Source organism: Oncorhynchus nerka, linkage group LG7 (assembly GCF_034236695.1).
Source record: "Oncorhynchus nerka isolate Pitt River linkage group LG7, Oner_Uvic_2.0, whole genome shotgun sequence".
Classification (NCBI taxonomy): domain Eukaryota; kingdom Metazoa; phylum Chordata; class Actinopteri; order Salmoniformes; family Salmonidae; genus Oncorhynchus; species Oncorhynchus nerka.
Genome location: NC_088402.1, coordinates 65624073 through 65636630, shown reverse-complemented (window position 1 = coordinate 65636630; position 12558 = coordinate 65624073). Strand labels below are relative to the sequence as shown.

At 41.6% G+C, this 12558-nt stretch overlaps 1 protein-coding gene across 1 annotated transcript in view; it reads left to right on the top strand.

Annotated features, from left to right (window-relative positions):
- Positions 1-1794: 1794 nt before the first annotated feature.
- Positions 1795-12558, top strand: part of casz1 (castor zinc finger 1) — a 253053-nt gene continuing 242289 nt past the window's right edge. The window contains exons 1-2 of the mRNA XM_065020716.1: positions 1795-1979; positions 3809-3865. The gene's annotated coding sequence lies outside the window, so the exon portion shown is untranslated. The remainder of the gene's footprint in view (positions 1980-3808; positions 3866-12558) is intronic.

Here is a 12558-nt window from a genome sequence, read left to right as displayed (position 1 = left end):
TTAACTCTAATAAACGTATCCTCTGCAGGTAACTCTGGGTCTTCCTTTCCTGTGGCAGTCCTCATGAGAGTCAGTTTCATCATATTGCTTGATGGTTTTAACGACAGCATTTGAAGAAACTTTCAATGTTCTTAAAATGTTCCCAGATTGACTGAGCTTCTTGTCTTAAAGTAATGATGGACTGATGTTTCTCTTTGCTTATTTGAGCTGTTCTGGCCATAATATGGACTTGGTATTTTACCAAATAGGGCTATCTTCTGTATCCCCCCCTCCGCCCTTGTCACAACACAACTGATTGGCTCAAATGCATTAAGGAAAGAAATTCCACAAATTAACTTTTAACAATGCACACTTGTTAATTGAAATGCATTCCAGGTACTTCATGAAGCTGGTTGAGAGAATGGCAAGAGTGTGGCTACTTTGAAAAATCTCAAGTATAATTTTATTTTTTTAACACTTTTTTGTTTACTTCATGATTCCACATGTGTTATTTCATATTTTTGATGTCTTCACTATTATTCTACAATGTAGAAATAGTAAAAATAAAGAAAAACCCTTGAATGAGTAGGTGTGTCCAAACATTTGACTGGTACTGTAAGTCAAAACTGTAACTAGACCACTCGGGAACAAGTTGTCTTGGTAGATTTGGGTTTAGGTTATTTTCCTGCTGAAATGTGATTTTGTCTCCCACTGTCTGTTGGACAGCAGACTGAACCAGGTTTTCCTCTAGGATTTGCCTGTGCTTATAGCTGTATTTTGTTGATTTTTATCCCAAAAAAACCTCCTTAGTCCTTGCATTCCCATAAAATGATGCAGCCACCACCATGCTTAAAAATATGAAGTGGTACTCAATGATGTGTTGTGTTGGTTGCAAACAGGATGCATGCTTTGGAATATTTTCACTCATTTAGGTTCGTTTTGTGGAGTAACTACAATGTCATTTTTATCATATCACAACCATTAAGCTCTGTAACAGTAGCAGTTTCCTTCCTCTCTGCCAACTGAGTTAGGAAGGACGCTTCTATCTTTGTAGTGACTGGGTGTATTGATACACCATTCAAAGTGTAATTAATAACTTCACCATGCTCAAAGGGATATTCAGCTTCTGCCTTTTTTTCCACACATTTACTAATCGGTGCCCTTCTTTGCGAGGCATTGAAAAACCTCCAAGGTCTTTGTGGTTGAATCTGTTCTTGAAATCCACTACTCGATTGAGGGACCTTACAGATAACTGTATGTGTGATGTACAGTGATGAGGTGGTCATTCAAAAATCATCTTAACCACTACATACAACTTATTATGCGATTTTATGCGAGCACATTTTACTCTTGAATTTATTTAGGCTTGCCATAACAAAGGGGCAGCTTCAATTTTTTAAATAATAAAAATAAATAATTCTACAAACAAAATTCCACTTTAACATTATGGAATATTGTGTGTAGATCAGTGACACAACATCTCACATTTTAAATGCAGGCTGTAACACAACAAAATGTGGAAAAAGTGTGAATACTTTCTAAAGGCACATAATAAGTTAGACCAATATTCTTCAATAATTAATATATATTATAAATGTATAAAAAGTCCAGAAATGGATGTAGCAACTAAGCATTCAAGTTTTAATGTGGCCCTTTTCTTGAAGAACAGTTTACTACACTAGAGCGACAACTATGATTTCTAAAGCCTGTCAGGCTGAAATAGAGAATGACATCAGGATTCCGTTCCAGCTTTTCCAACCGACAATTGCTACCGAGAAATTCAATTAAGGACTCCTCTTCCCACTTCGAGCCGGTCTCCAGGGCAGATCTTCCGGGCAACTCGCCCCATGTAAGAAATTGGAAAATGCAACAATAAAACAAGAAAAACTGAAAAAAGGTGCCAACTTTGATCAAGCATGCTCTCTCACAGTCCACCCTAAACACACATACCCCTTAGTTGGAATTGGAAAGTCACCGAAAGACAGCGAAGTAGCCTACAGGTAAGAGTTTTCATTTTCACCTCACTATTTTTGCATTTCCAAAGATATCACTTAAAACGCTGAGCAACATCAAAGTAGCCTACTCTTTTCTGCGTCGCTGTCTTTGACGCCAGTAGGCTACCTGCCATTCGGCATGAAAATACTCTCAAAATGATACCTTTAGCAGACGAATGGTTTAACGGTGAACAGCTTGCTTCTACAGTGTAGCCCCTACCTCAGCGCGCGAGCTGGCGGACAGGAGCAGTCGAGCGACTCATAGGTAGGCTGCTGTGCTTTTGACAGTGTCGAGCTGGGCTTTCCAAAACTTTAAAACAGACCGCTGTCAAATTCCAAACTTTCGGAAAGACTAAAAGATAACAATGTAGCCCACCATTCAATTGCCAAGTCAACTTTCTTGTGACTGTTTATTTACGCCATCTCTATCGCACTGCCAAATTATACAACAGAGATGGCTTCTTCCTTCTTTTTCATTATAGGTCAACCAACAAGAAAATAACACAGCATCAGTGGCATAGCGCAGGTTCGAGGGGTCCTCGCACGGTCGAGCAAACCCCCCCAAGAAAAAATATATGAATACAATTTTTTTTTTGCCATGGGGCAGAGGGAAGAATGTGCAGTTTTATAGCTAATCTCATGCTATTTTAAACATTCTGCCATATCTTTGAGAGAAAATGTTGCTGATTTAGAGCTAATTTCCTGCTATTTTTTTTCATGGCTTATGACGCGTTCATATGCTGTCTGGTGGGCGGACCTCCAGGGCTACTGTATTTATCAAACTAGTAGGCCTAGCAACAATGCATGGAAAAGCATTCCATATTCAATGGCAATGCAACAGAATGCCAAAGTTAAGCATGCATTTGATGAGGGTTGTCTTATCTTATCCACCCCATTGTATAATGATTAGCCTACAATGTTGCCATTATGTGTCTGCATTTTTTGTTGGACTTTGTAGGCAAAAAAAAACAACAAAGCCTCACATCGTAATGCCAACTCACAGGCACACATATTCCACCCTTTGCCTTATTAAAGTTGTTGAAGCGGCACATGACACACACACACACACACACACACACACACACACAACACACACACACACACACACACACACACACACACACACACACACACACACACACACACACACACACACACACACACAATCTACACTCTTCATAGCACATAAAATAAGACATCAGCCACATAGTGGTATTCAGTCCTGAAAGAGGAGATTCATTATACTTGTATGGCTAGAATAAACACGATTTCTCATCTTATAGTTAGTAGGTTTCTTTTACATTCAAAATATTTGCCATTTAGCAGACACTTCTTCCAAAGTGACTTAATCATACATGCATACAGTTTATGTATGGGTGGTCCTGGGAATTGAACCCACAATCTTGGCTTTGCAAGCACCATGATCTACCAACTCAGCCATACAGAATGCCTTATGGTATGATTTTTGCTCAAATATCAATGAACTGATCAGTACAATAAGCCAAGGAATATGGTGGATAATACTGTATTTACCTTAAGTCTTTACCTCATTTTCAAAGCATTGTTTCAATGATATCTTTGCATATGCCAGTGTGTATGTTACGTGTAAATGATCCCCATACAGAGAGACTAGAGAAAAGATCACTGGTACTTTAAACCCAGGAGTTCTCATATTCTCGCCGGATCTTTCTCCTTTGCTAATTATTGTGTTGTTTTCAGGGCAAATATGTCATATCCATGGCGACCAGGCAGGTTAATTGTCTTTCGCGTGCAAGGCTCCCATAAGTAATTAATTACCCTTTTTTTCCCCTTCTCCCCTGTCTTTGGTTAAACAGATCATCCAAGGGAAGCCATCTCCCATATTAAAAATGCCAGTGGTATTAGCGCACAAGGTAAACATGAAACTTTTTTTCCTTCTCGTCAAGCATTGGGGATGTTCGTTTTATATTTTATTCTGTGTGTTTTATACACATGCCATATGTGTATGTGTATAGGCATGGTTTCATTGTGCGTATCAAGCTTCGCTATGGACCAGTAGTGTAAATGCAATAGGTTTATTCCTTATTTATCTCCCATACGAACACAACAGATGAGTTTAGATGCTATTATGATGTAGGCCCATTTGTTATGAAGCTAGGGAAAACACTATCCTTGTTACCAACATATTTCAGTCTAGCAGTTTATTAAGCACATGTTGAGGAATATTATATAGTAAGTTTTGTCTTAAATGATTACAATAGTAAGCTCTCGCCAGATAAAAAGGCAAGGTACATCAGCTTCTTACAATGGCATAGTTTGAAACTGCAAAGGAAAGTTTATGCTGTTTAGTGGTGCGATGGTGCACCTGTAATTGTTGACAAAACTCTGTGATGTGGAGTTATTACGGGCTTAGTGTGCTTCACATGATCAACAGAAGTTGCAGTGCAGTAAAGTGTTGTTCAGGAGTTAGAGAGAAGAGTGGGTTGAAATTAGGCTAGATGCTGATCTTGGGTCAGTTTAGCATTTTCCTCACTAATGGGGAGAGGAAGCTGATCCTAGATCTTTACCTAGGAGAAACTTACCCCCGGAGCATCAGAGAGACCCCACAGAGAGAGAGAGAGACACACACACACACACACACACACACACACACACACACACACACACACACACACACACACTTTTCTTCTTCCTCTACTTTCTCCAAATGTACCCCCTTTTTTTGTTGATTGTGTGAAAAAGTGAACAGAAAGACAGGTGAACAGAAGGAAGGACTAAAACAGTACAGTAACATACATACCGTTTTAAGTAATGTAACTTCAATTGTTGGTGTATGGGTGTAATACATCAGGCCTCTTGATTGGATCGCACCATGCCGACACAGGAAGTATTGACTTGTATGCAGTGGCCCTTGGTCGACAGGGTGGTTGAGTCTTCTTGCGTAGTCGGCTGTCTATTGTCATACCTCCAACCTATACATATTCTGTAGACCTATCAGTCAGACAAACATTCAGGTGTCTAATTCAATCAATCAATCAAATGTATTTATAAAGGCCTTTTTTATCTTAGCAGACGTCACAAAGTGCTTATACAGAATCCAGCGTAAAACCGCAAAGAGCAAGCAAATGCAGATGTAGAAGCTCGGTGGCTAGGAAAAACCTAGGAAGAAACCTAGAGAGGAACGAGCCTCTGAGGGGTGGCCAGTCCTCTTCTGGCTATGCCCGATGGATATTATAAGAGTACATGGCCAATAAGGCCAGATCGTTCTTCAAGATGTTCAAATGTTTCTAGATGACCGGCAGGGTCAAATAATAATCACAGTGGTTATAGAGGGTGCAACAGGTCAGCATCTCAGGAGTGAATGTCAGTTGGCTTTTCATAGCCTAGCATTCAGTGGATGTGACAGCAGGTGCGGTAGAAGGAGAGAGAGGGTCAAAACATCAGGTCTGGGACAAGGTAGCACATCCGGTGAACAGGTCAGGGTTCCATAGCCGCAGGAAGAACAGCAGAAACTGGATCAGCAGCATGATCAGGTGGACTGGGGATGGGTACAGCCAGAAGTTGTCCGGCCAGGGAGTCCTGAGGCATTAACCTAAGGCTCAGGTCCTCCAGGAGGGGAGAGAGAGAGAGGGCAGGAGAGAGATTGGAGAAATAGAGGGTGCAAACTTAAGTTCACACAGGAATTACACCAGATAAAACAAACTGACCCTAGCCCCCCCGGCACAAAGACTATTGCAGCATAGATACTGGAGACTGAGACATGGGGGGTTGGGGGACACTGTTGCCCCGTCCGACAATACCCCCGGACAGGGCCAACCAGGCAGGATATAAACCCACCCACTTTGCCAAAGCATAGCCCCCACACCACCAAATGGATATCAACACAACACCAACTTGCTACCCTGAGACAAGGCGGAGTATAGGCCACAAAAATCTCCCCTACCATACAAGCCCGAGCAGGTGCAAAACCAGACAGCAAAATCACGTCAGTGACTCAACACACTCAAGTAGAGTATAGTGAAAAAGCCTGGCACGAAGTGATATACCCCTCCTAGGGACGGCATGGGAGAGCACCAGTGACTCAGCCTCCGTAATAGGGTCAGAGGCAGAGAATCCCAGTGGAGAGAGGGGAGCCGGCCAGACAGAGAATGCAAGGGCGATCCGTCACTCCAGTGCCTTGCAGTTCACCTTCACACCCCTGAGCCAGACTATACTCAGTCATAGGACCTACTGAAGAGATAAGTCTTCAGTAAAGACTTAAAGGTAGAGACTGAGTCTGCGTCTCTCACATGGATTGGCAGACCATTCCAGACCATTTCACGAAAATGGATTGGAGAAAGCCCTGCCTCCAGCTGTTTGCTTAGAAATTCTAGGAACAATAAGGAGGCCTGCATCTTGTAAACGTAGCGTACGTGTTGGTATGTAAGGCAGGACCAAATCGGAGAGATGGGTAGGAGCAAGTCCAAGTAATGCTTTGTAGGTTAGCAGTAAAACCTTGAAATCAGCTATAGCCTTAACAGGAAGCCTGTGTAGCAATGGAGTTAGAGGCTAGCACTGGAGTAATATGATCGGATTTTGAGGTTCTAGTCAAGATTCTAGCAGCCGTGTTTAGCACTAGCTGAAGTTTATTCACTGCTTTATCCGGGTAGCCAGAGAGTAGAGCATTGCAGTAGACTAATCTTGTTTTTGTCTTTTGCAGAAAAACATTTCAGATTCTTGCAATGTTACAAATATGGAGACAAGCTGCTCTTCGTATACTTTTGATATGTTTGTCAAAAGAGCGATCAGGGTCCAGAGTAACGCTGAGGTTCTTCAGAGTTTTATTTGAGGCATCACATCAAACAGCAGATCTCTTTGTTTCTTGGGACCTAGAACTAGCACCTCTGTTTTGTCCGAGTTTTAAATGTAAAAAATGTATTCTCAAGTAAGTATCTGTCAAGGTTTTGCAGAATGAACCCTGTGTGTGTCAGACCTGTGGTTCAAATGCTATTTTAAATCTTTCAATGTTCGCTTTAGCATTCCTGCAGTGCCAGATGGGCAGGGTTTGCACTTTTGCAACTACTCTATTGGTTCCATTGTGCCGGACAAGCTCAGTCAAGCTCAGCTCAAGTATTTAAGATGATTTCAAATAGTATTTGAATCCAGGTCTGGTGTGTGTTCCTTTCCAGTTTGACCTTGGCTCTGGACCTGCAGGTCTTTGATGTCAAAACAAATGTTAATAATCTCAGGCTGCAATTTGACAGGCCTCAAGAGCTAATACTATTGTTTTCTCACACTTGAACTCCCTCAATTGCCCCATGTAATGATTTTGTATCCAAATTCACACCACACAACAACGTCCATTCGGTCTCGACTTGTAAAATCTACTGCCCTCGACACATACAGTTGTACAAGTGCAAATAGTGCTTGTGTTTTTAATCATCATTATTGTTTTTATTTTAGTGCTGGGGAAATGTCCTTTTTGCATGCTTGATCAACCAGTAGAGAAATCCATTATAATAGAGGCTCAAGGTGAATTGCATCCCGAGCAATCTTTCCCTCTTCGAGTGAAGGAATTTTCCCGGGCAAAATAAACAAATCACACAGACAACAGTAATATAGGGTTGATTTTGAAGGCATGAAATAACTATCGATTAAATCCTTCAGTTCATAGATGGTAATGGCCTTTTTGGTAATTTGTTCTAGGCCCTTTCAATACAGAGGAGATAGGGAGAGAGAAGTGGAGAGAGAGAAAGATGGAGGATGCAGGGGTGTGTGTGTGTGAGAGAGAGAGAGAGAGAGAGAGAGAGAGAGAGGGGTAGAAGGATGCAGGTTAGAAAAAAAGAGAGCGACGAGGAAGAGAGCTCACAAGACCGAGAAAGGGACATGCTGCCCCTTTCCGAGCTCATTATCATTCTTAATAAGTCTTAAGGAAAGAAGGAGCATTGAGTGTAAATGCACGGTAATCCTAACACTGGCCAAGGTTAGTGGGGACGTCAGCACATGCACACTGTTCCCAGCTGGCTGCTTTGGGACAGGGGAGGGGAAAAGGAGGAAGAGAGTTAAGCATAGACGCTCAAGGAGAAAGGTGTCATTAAGGTCCTTCTTTCGAGCGTGTGCCTTTGAGTAACACTTATCATAAGACCTGCCGGTATAATGCGTTATGATGCAGTTATAATGCATTGCATCATTTATAATTTATGCCCTTATGTCTTATAATCATCTCCTAATGACACATAGACATAACATATGATAAACTTTTTATAAGACGTGAGGTTCAAACAACTTATAAAGCATTCGTAAAATGTCACCTGCCCTTCCGACTGATGTATGACCTGGAGCTGATTAACGCGGTGGCAGTCGATGATCTTACCTAGCAACCATGTAGTAAACAGTCCCGTATCAGATTTAAATCAATTGGTTTAGAAGATTTGTCTTGGCTGTTTTCCCTACCAATCAATTGCATTACTCGTTAATCATATAGATATTGAGGTCACTTCTGTTGGATATGTGTATGTACTTTGAATGTAACTTTATTCTGTAATAGGTGAATATCTATATTCTTATTCCTATACCAGATGTTACATTTGAGATATGTTAAAGGTGAAATCTGGGATTCAAACAACAAAGCGCCCCCCCCCATTATTTCGGGGTAAGCAGCAATGTAACCAATTTCAAATTCATAGTCAGAGCTATGGATGCAAGGACCATCCATGTGATCAAAATGATCGTTTTAACAATAAAAAAAAAACAATAGAACTATATAACGTTCACAATAACGTTGATTTCAAGCAATGGATTAAAACAAGCTTAGCCTATATTTTGGGTTCTGATGGGGTAAGACAGTTGAACAAAACCCATGAAGCATTTATACGTTCTATTCTTCAAGAGTCAATGTCTATAGTAATTCATTTAAAAGTTTAAATGGATGTACCAATCCCAGATTGCCTCGTTAAAGAAAAAAAAAAGAAGCAAACCATGTGACTTCTTATAAGGCTTTAAAGAAGTGGCAGCAACTACATGCTTATGCCAAGCTGTTGGGTGTGGTCCAAAAGGTGAGTGGTAAAATGTGTTGGCTAAATCGGTGCCAAATTAACTCATTAGACGGATTGCCAACCACTTGGAGTGTCCAATTGCTGCATTTGTTTAGTGTATAGACACAAGGTCAGCCTTGAATTCCGGATATTGTTTTATACACCCCTCCCTCCCCCCAAATTCAAGGCAGTGCACGTGCACAACATACTGTGTAATCTGTGTTTCGTCATTCATCAGTTAAATGAATCAGACATCTGATGACATAACATGACAGGCTTATGTTAAACCATGTTATAACCATCCCAGTTCACGTAATTCTCTTTTAGCACCAACTTATAGCAACTACTTGAGTCGACTGAAGCTTTGGAAGTGCTGAGCTTAATAAATCTCCTTATTGTATGCAGTCACTGGACGAAAGCACCAGGTATATGAGCAAAACTGTCAATATCAAACTAGCTAAACTTTTGAATTATCATATCACATTAACTGTTTATTCTAGACCTTGAATTAGTTTATAGCTAAATTGTAATGTAATGTTAGTGTTCATGTTTGGTTGAAGTGCTTTGTCTTTCTGTCACATATCTGTGAGGCAGTACTGTTGAGAGTTTAGTTGGTCTGTTTGAGAATGAACAGGCAGGGAGGGTAACAATCAAACAAGCGAATGAAAAATGATCCGATGGGCTAAGAATGAGAGGTGCCCTTTTGTCTTGTTCCAGAGTAATGACATCTCTGCATCTCTCTGTCACGTAAAGATGATTTACCCACACACAGATGTTCTCAGCCTAGTTGCTCGTGAACCTGCACCATTTTGTTCTATTTTTTGCCCTTTTAAAGGTTAGGAGTGAAATTCAAAGACTTCCCCCACTGTAAGTTTAACTCCCCTCAATCATCATTGTGCCGTTGACGTGCTGTTATTGTCTTGACTGGGAATGTGGAGAGAGCACGGAGCAGGTAGACTGGGATTGGGCAGGTATGGCTGCTGTGTGTGTGCACACGTGTTGAGGATGTTACATCAGTACTAAGATACCTGTAGGAGTATCTCTCTGGCAATAGTTACCCACACCCCACCTCCACCCCCTCCTCAGTTTTGGTTGTTGGTTGGGGCTCGGTTGACAACCGGCTCCCTTGCCCCGCCCACCCCCCAACCCCAAGGGAGCCTGGGAGGCAAAGAGACATCACCATGGTGATTAGAAACACAGCACCCCCACACAGTGGCAGTGGTCCATTGTGACTGGCGTGCGTTGAGGTGAGAGGGAACAAAATGTCACATCAACAGGTTTTTTCATGTGTTTTTGTTTTTGCCATAATACTCAGTGGGATTGTTCGGGCTCGGATTCATCTGCTCAACTACACACCGTAGAGACTGCCGGAGCGAGGGGAACTAGTGTAAAAAAATATGAAATAAAGAGAGGGAAATGGAAAATCAGCGAAATCAACATTACAACCACTGGACAAACATGCATGTTTGTCGATTGAACAAAGTATCATTTTAAGCCAAGGTAAAATAATGAAACCAGATTGATGCGATAATGGTTAAATTAATGAATCGTAGTGTAGAATCGAACCCATGCGCGTAACATTGACAACTCTACAAGGTGTCAAAAGCATTCCACAGGGATGCTGGCCCATGTTGACTCCAATGCTTCCCAAAGTTGTGTCAAGTTGGATGGATGTCCTTTGGGTGGTGGACCATCCCTGATACACACGGGAAATGGTTGAGAGTGAAAAACCCAGCAGCGTTGCAGTTCTTGACACACTCATACCGGTGCACTTGTCACCTATTAGCAGGGCTCCCAAGTGGCGCAGCGGTCAAGGCACTGCATTTCAGTGCAAGAGGCGTAACTACCGTCCCTGGTTCGAAATCCAGGCGGTGTCACATCTGGCGGTGATCAGGAGACCCATAGGGCGGCGCACAATTGACCCAGCATATCAAATCAAATCACATTTATTTATATAGCCCTTCGTACATCAGCTGATATCTCAAAGTGCTGTACAGAAACCCAGCCTAAAACCCCAAACAGCAAGCAATGCAGGTGTAGAAGCACGGTGGCTAGGAAAAACTCCCTAGAAAGGCCAAAACCTAGGAAGAAACCTAGAGAGGAACCAGGCTATGTGGGGTGGCCAGTCCTCTTCTGGCTGTGCCGGGTGGAGATTATAACAGAACATGGCCAAGATGTTCAAATGTTCATAAATGACCAGCATGGTCGAATAATAATAAGGCAGAACAGTTGAAACTGGAGCAGCAGCACAGTCAGGTGGAACTTGAAACTCTGCATCCATCAAATGAGTAGATAAAGCATGTGTGGTTGGAGGGGTGTATGCTGGGTGAAGAACATTCAGAAATCTCTTCCATTGCCTGTGAGCATCAGTGGTGAACCAGTTGTATACACAGCTCGAGCAAGACATTCCTCTGACTACGTTCCTCCATTGAGTCAAAAAAAACGCCTTATTCCAGGAGGACCATGAGCTGTTGCTATCGATAAGGTGTCGATAGCACCTCAAATGGAAGTAGATGGACTTTTGTCAGAGGTTGCTTGTTGTGAGCGCAGAGGGAACTTTATGCACGTGGCCAGATGATTCTGCATCTTTCTTGCATTCTTCACATATGATTCAGATAGTGCCCGTGGCATTTTCCTGTGAAGATTAAAAAACAAATAGTTAATTTCTTCGAGATAGGGGGCGCTCTTTTAATTTTTTGATAAAAAACGTTCCCGTTTTAAACAAGATATTTTGTCACGAAAAGATGCTTGACTATGCATGTAATTGACAGCTTTGGAAAGAAAAAACTCTGACGTTTCCAAAACTGCAAAGATATTATCTGTGAGTGCCCCAGAACTAATGCTACAGGCGAAACCAATATGAAGTTTCATACAGGAAATGCCCCAGATTCTGAAGGCGCTGTGTTCCAATGTCTCCTTATATGGCTGTGAAGGCGCCAGGAATGAGCCTGCCCTTTCTGTCGTTTCCCCAAGGTGTCTGCAGCATTGTGACGTATTTGTAGGCATATCATTGGAAGATTGACCATAAGAGACTACATTTACCAGGTGTCCGCCCGGTGTCCTGTGTCGAAATTATTGCGTAATCTCTTGGTCCATGCGCGTTCCATTTCTTCAGAGGAGAAAGTCAACTGCCACAAAGGATTTATCATCGATAGATATGTAAAAAACACCTTGAGGATTGATTCTAAACATCGTTTGCCATGTTTCTGTCGATATTATGGAGTTAATTTGGAAAAAGGTTCGCGTTTTAATGACTTAATTTGCGGGTTTTTTCTTACCCAAACGTGATGAACAAAACGGAGCGATTTGTCAACACAAATAATCTTTTTGTAAAAACTGAACATTTGCTATCTAACTGAGAGTCTCCTCATTGAAAACATCCGAAGTTCTTCAAAGGTAAATGATTTTATTTGAATGCTTTTCTGTTTTTGTGAAAATGTTGCCTGCTGAATGCTAACGCTAAATGCTACGCTAGCTATCAATAGCTATCAATACTGTTACACAAATGCTTGTTTTGCTATGGTTGAGAAGCATATTTTAAAAAACTGAGATGACAGTGTTGTTAACAAAAGGCTAAGCTTGAGAGCTAGCAT